Below are 6,691 nucleotides of genomic sequence, written 5' to 3'. Positions count from 1 at the left end.
ACACACAGACACACACATGCCTTATAATAAAGTCTGTAAGGCGGTGACAGGTGTGTTGGCTTACAGACGTTGACCCGTCAGCTGCCTGTGTGTGTATGTGTGTGTGTGCGTGTGTGTGTGTATGTGTGTGTGTACTCGCTATGTATTAAAATTGAATGAAGTTGTAATATGAGGATCCAGAGAGACGGTAACACAAAACCTGACACAAATAACAAGTTGCTAAAACTTGACGGAAAAGAAGGAAAGACAAGAAAGGAGAGATTATTTTTTTACTGATGGTTGATAATCGGGGGAAATCATAGTAATTCCACAGAGTAGAGTAAAAGTATTTAGTTTTACAGTACGTAGTTTAAACATCAGAAATATACTTAAATGACTCGTTGTGTATAAGGCCCTCAATATGCAGCTTGGCCCCATTTAAAAATAACTTATATTATTTTATTGGATTATTAATGTGCACATCACTTTAATGTTGAAGCTGCTAAATGTGGAGCAAATTTTAATTACTTTACTTTTAATTACCACGCGTTAGATTGTGTATTCCCCCCCCTCTGGGTCTATAAAGTTCCATTATGACTTAACTTAACCTACAATACTACAGCATAAGTTATTCCTTGATTAGATTTTGTATTAGTAAAACTAGTAAATGTAAAAATCAGATTAATGTAGTGGAGTACAAAATAATTGTATTGTCCTGTATTATATAACACCTCAAGATCCTCCAGGCAGAGGTGGAAAGCCTCGCTGGGAAGAAGGTTGTCTGGTAACCCTGCTTAGCCGGATACCTTGTGGACGATGGATTATGGATGGAAGTTCTGTTATTGAGTAAATGTACTCGGTTACTTTCTACCGCTGCTGTTAATCAAGCCACAGGTTACAAAGAATTTCTAATTTTTTTAAGTTTTCTATTTTTGTGGGTCTGACTCTCATCAGATCTTCTTTGCACTTAATCAAGTTAAACTTATTGCAGTTGTATAACAGTGCAAATCCACAAAGTTTCAAGAGAGTATTTCTTTGCCCTTTTTTTGCGACAACACTGTGCAAGGTTACATCTGTGCGTTGGTGTGTGTCTGTGTGCGTTGTTGTGTGTTTACATGTCTAACCAGTGACTAGTAGGAATACAATGTTCCCACAGATGCCTGAATCATCAAGCCACCACAGGAGAAACTTTCATTTCTCCTCCTCTCTCCTCCTCTCACACTCTTCTCTGTGCGTTGACCTTCTTTAACTCATCTGTGATTCAGTCCTCTGCTTATCGCCCGGTCTTATCTTCTTTTTTTTTTCACCTTCTCGTTTTTTCCTCTCACTTTTCACATTCTTATTCCGTAGATGCTTTGACCAATGTGGAAAATGAATCCATTTTGGTCACCGCCGTGTTTCTACCTTTTCCCTTTTCTCTCTCAGCTTGATTCAACCCATTTGAGCCGGACACAGAAAGTCCAAATTACAGCCACCTGCAAAGATACAAACCCTTTAGAAACCTCCTAAAAGGGTCGTTATGACATTTGAAAAGTGCACGATTGGAACAAGATCGATGAAGAACACCAGTGAAGCCTTTACATTTATTTTGAAAAACCTCTCAGGCCAGATGGAACAAATAAAGATGTTGTTTTCTCCTCTTTTTAAACGACTTCAATATAAAGTCTCTCCACACTCTGTGCAGAAATCGGAGCGTTGATTCCACTCAGACGAGATCAGAGTGGAAACCGCTCAGTGATTCTGCACAGAGTGAGACTGTGTAACCAGCGGCTCGGCTCGATGGTCAAATCTCTCCTAAATCAAATTCTAAAAATGTCACGGTTTTAGGGTCAGTCTGGCCTCGAGTTGTTGCCTGACTGGATTTCTCAAGTAGCCGCACCTACGCCACTAAATCTGCCCACCCAGACACAGGATTTACAAGGAACACGCTTCCCTGTGGAGAACAAATAAAAAGGAGAGTACATCCCCTGATCAGAAGCTCAGATTAAATGTCCACCTCAAGAACTCTCTCAGACGTGAACATTTTCTGTTCTTTGCCTTTCACATGGAAAGGAGAAGGAGAGAGAGGAAGATTCAAGCAAGAGGTGGCAGCTACATAGATTATAATGTGTGACTTTTGCTATTGGAATAAGGTATTGGTGTTACATACATCCTTTTCATCTTATTTTGATTTCATTGTGTTTGTTTGTATTTTTCAGTTTTGCGTCTGTCACATTAAAAATGTCATCAACTGAAACACAAAAGACAAAAGAAGAATAAGAGAAAAAACAGACACAACACAAGAGTATCTTTGAGAACGTGATAAAAACTATTTGGCTCTTACAGTGAGTCCAGAACCTTGATATCCACAGAAGTAATATAGCTTTTAATCATCAATACACTGAAACCACATTCAAATTAAAAGTTTATTAAAAGTAAAAACCACAAACATGTTTCGGGGAAAGCCATATAAAATAATAAATCTTTCCTTCTGTGCCGAGAGCTTGGCGACTTCTGGGTCTATTGATTTTTCATACAGGAGAACTAATATCTTGTTATTGCTGCGGTGGTCGGTTTTCTCGATGTACCTGGACCTGTGCTGTCTGGAGATGAATGATGCTATTTTAATAACTTTTTCGTTCATTGAATTAAAGTATTTGAGCAAACAGGCAAAAGCTTTGTGCTTGAATTTTCAGGAAAAGAGCAAGGTCACTTTGCAAATTTGAAAAATTGCGTCTCATTGTCCAGTTTTGTACGACATAGGCCCCAATTCCCCTTTGCTGTCACTCATCTGCGCTCGTGCTTTCACAGGAGGAGTACTTGCAGACGTCACTGGCTCCGGTGAGATTAGGCTGTAAGGTTGATTCAGTCGATCCCACCGGAGCCAATTATGTCCAAGACGTATGTACTCACCATTCAGAGGGCAGCTCTGGACGGACGCGTCCACTGTGTCTCGATGGCTGTCCTTCAACCAGGTGACTTAAAGGTTCAGTGTGTAGAATTTATTGACATCTAGTGGTGAAGTTGCATGTTGCGGCCGAATACCCCTCAGCTCACCCTCCTCTTGCAAACATGACAGAGAACCTGTGGTAGACTTCAATGGTGATACAAAATTCAAAGTTTTTCCAGTTTGGGTTACTGTAAAAAAAATGGCAGATTCTAAATTGAAGGGCTCTTATTAGCTAATTAGCTAATCTCGACATCGTCATCCATCGACGCCACACCTCCGTCAGCCCAGCGCTCGAGAGGTTTTCAAGAGAACTTCACCTTCCTGACGAAAGAAAAGCATCAGAGGAGGTGTGGCTCGGCCCAGGAGGAAAGAGAGGGAGAGAATGGTGACAGGGGAGATGGGGAGAGATCTCAAAGGTGAAGATGGAGAAAGAGATTGTGGGTGAGAAAGGGGAGAGAGAGAGAGAGAGAGAGAGAGAGAGAGAGAGAGAGAGAGGCAGCGTAGTAAAGTGAATTAGCTCCAGTGGATAAGGAGCTCTGTGCTGACTGCCAACTTTGCTAATCCCTGGCACATCTGGCCGGGTAAGACCCCGAGTGTAACTGCATGTGGGGGAGTCGTGGTGGAGGAGCGTGGATGTGAGAGTGTGCGTATCGGCTCTGCTCATACAGCCAGGCATGTGCACGTGTATTCTGCGTAGGTGTGCGTAAACTGTATGTGAATATATGGATGTTTGCATACATATATATGGAGTGTGTTTGTGTGTGCGTCTCCCACGGCTCTGAGCTGCTTTCCCACTGATAAAATTGTCAGAGTGAAACCAAAACCACCTCGCTGCCCCTCTGAAGCTTTATTGGCTTAGTATGGTGAATTGTCTCAGTGGTATAATAACCTCCTATCTCCTCTATACTTTCATTATCGTCCCTGTTGGTTGAAAAGGTTGAGTCTCCAAGGAAAAAGGAGTTTTTGTTCAATTTGACAATGTTTGTTTTGGAGTAAATCTGGTGTATTTTTGGCGAGTGGCTCGGTACTGTAACGTTTGGGTTCAAAACTCGAGTTTAATGCAGTAAATAAAGCAAATATCACAAAGTGTAGCTCGTAGGAGTTTTATTCATTTGTTGAAATACAGACTAGTTTTAATGAAACATACGAACAAGGAACAGGCATCAAAGTTCACTCAAAACAAAAGGCTGGGTGGAGATAATAGGATTCTACTGTTTAAAATCAACTGCGAGAGAAAGAAAGAATGATTTTATTTTGTGTTAATTCTCTGAACAGTCAGGGGATCAGACGGATGGTGCAAGTCTGTGCAACGTAATGTCAGCTGCAGCGCCGTGAAATTACAACAAATGCATGGAGGTCAGGACTCGGCTTCCACGGTCAATCTTCTCATGTCGGAGGGGTTCACATTGTTGCAAACTTGCACATTACATTTACCAGAACAAATATCACGGGATAGAAACCCACGCAGACGAATATTTCTACTTTAAAAGAATTACTTTTTGTATTTAAAAAAGCAAACTCCCAAAATGTAGAGACCTAATTTCCAAGACCTTTTCATGTCTAGAAACAGCTTGTGAGTGAAAGTGATTTACTTCATCTTCATTTTACGGAGCCGCTCGTGTTTTTAATTTGTTTTGGCCTTTGCTTTACATCACGTTTTTATTCCTCTCAGCCCCTGATGTGAAGTGTGCACACTCATTACTTTACTCATTACCATCAAGTTTATTCCTGTTTTATGGTATGTATTTCATGTAATTGTGGAAAAAGCTGCCAGCCTGGAGGGAATGTATTAAAGCAGAGTGATGTAGTGGAGCGGACTTGGTGGGCCTGCGAGCACTCAACGGGTCCTGCACATCATAATAAAACCACTTTGGTCAGCTGGCGCTGTCATAAATATTAACGAGTTATGGGCGGACCTACAGGTCTATCAGGGCCGCGCTCGCTCATCCATCAGACCGACTCATCTGAAAACCCTTCCCGAGCAGGACTCTCCCTTTATCTGAGCTCACCGGTCCACGTCTCCACCAGCTCCTGTAATTTCCTCCCCCTCTCTCCCTCTCCTCCTCCTCCTCCACCTCCTCCTCCTCAAAGCTTGCACCTCCTCTGGCAGTAACCCACTCTGCTGCGCGGCTGCCAGGGAATGTAATGAGGTCCAAAATCCTTAAAAGTTATCTTCTCATCCTCTCCACATCCGTTAGGAAACAGGCGAGTCACAACACTTTCTGGTTCATGCTGAGATTTGTGCATTTCTTCTCGTTCTCTACATCATGTGCTTTGATACTTGTCTGCTTTTCTTTAAAATGTGTGTCTGTGTGTGTGTGTGTGTGTCGCTTGAATTTCATCATTAGCCAAATTGTGTGTAGTTCTCCCTCCTCGTTCTCAGCTCGGCAAATAAGAATTAATACCCGTCGAACCCACAAGGTTAAAGACACATAAATAATGAAATAATAACATTTCATCAGTGTCGGTGGCCACATAATGAGGACATTATGATAATTAAACAGCCTAATAAGCCCGGGTCACATTTAATCTCTGTGAGCTTGAGGTCAGCAGATGTGGAGGATGCCTCGTTGTAGAAACGCCACAAACAGAATCAACACAACCGGTTTCTGTGACGGGGAAACACACACAACCCCCGCTAACCCAGATGTCTCCCAGGAGCCCATCCTCTGGATCTGCTCTGCATACTCTCCTCCATTTGTAACCTGCACTGAGACCTGATCTCCCCTGAAAGTCGTTAATCCAGGTTTTAATTTCCTGCTTTGTCGGATCTCGCCCTGGAACTTTGGCTTTAAGACAAAAGTGGTGTTGTCAGGCCGGTGGTGATCGGTTCCTGAACCGCTGCTGGGGTGGAAGATCGTTCCGATGTTTCATGGAGCTGCTGCCGAGGACGCTTTCCTTTCATCGACTTTTACAGAAAGAATAATATACTACAAAGGCTTCAAAATAAAGCCTGGACCAGCTTCAAAACACATATATACAGAATATACATCTTTAGGACTGTAAGAGATCAGTGGTTCCTTTGTGTTTGTACTGAGGAGCTCATTGAAAACAAGCCCTTTTCATTCTGAGCTGTTTGCATGTTGCAATTTGTCTAATGGGTTTTTACCTGATGAGGGTCTGAGGAACAAAACGCTGTCTCGACTGAAGTGAGGTCAAGTGACGCAGAGTGTTTGGGATTGATTGATTTTTCTTTATGGGGAGTTGGTGATAATAGATTACACCAGAGTCCATCTATGTAGTTGGAATAAGGGCCCTGTGGGTGCTGTTTCCCTGGAGGCCCCCACAGTCCCTTGAAACACTCAAGTTTTTCCTAATTAATTAATTAATTAATGTAATATTTAATTTAATATTTAGTATTAAACCTGCGTTGACCCTGACCTGACCCCAGACTCCTCCTGGTTCCTGGTTTGGTCTCAATGTAATTTCAAATTATGGTTTATAATGGCAGCTTGCTCCTAAGTGTAATCCACACATGGAATTAACATCATCGCATTACTAACAGGTGCTTTTCTAGTTTTTCCAGTTCTACGTTGTGGCAGTTGTGGACGGACAGATGCTGATTAAAATGAATATCACCAGACACGGATCACACACACACACACACACAGAGACACACAATGACCCATATCTGACACAGACTCAAACACACACACTGTACAGTGCGTGAGCTGATACACAATACACAGATGCCACACTGTCTTGTGTGTGTGTGTGTGTGTGTTGTTATATTCTGGGGTCAGTCATTAGTGATATTGGTTTTCAGCAGCTGTTGCTCTGCTG

The sequence above is a fragment of the Platichthys flesus genome, chromosome 18 (genome assembly GCF_949316205.1).
Source record: "Platichthys flesus chromosome 18, fPlaFle2.1, whole genome shotgun sequence".
Taxonomy (NCBI): domain Eukaryota; kingdom Metazoa; phylum Chordata; class Actinopteri; order Pleuronectiformes; family Pleuronectidae; genus Platichthys; species Platichthys flesus.
Note: the sequence above shows the minus strand (reverse complement) of the source record.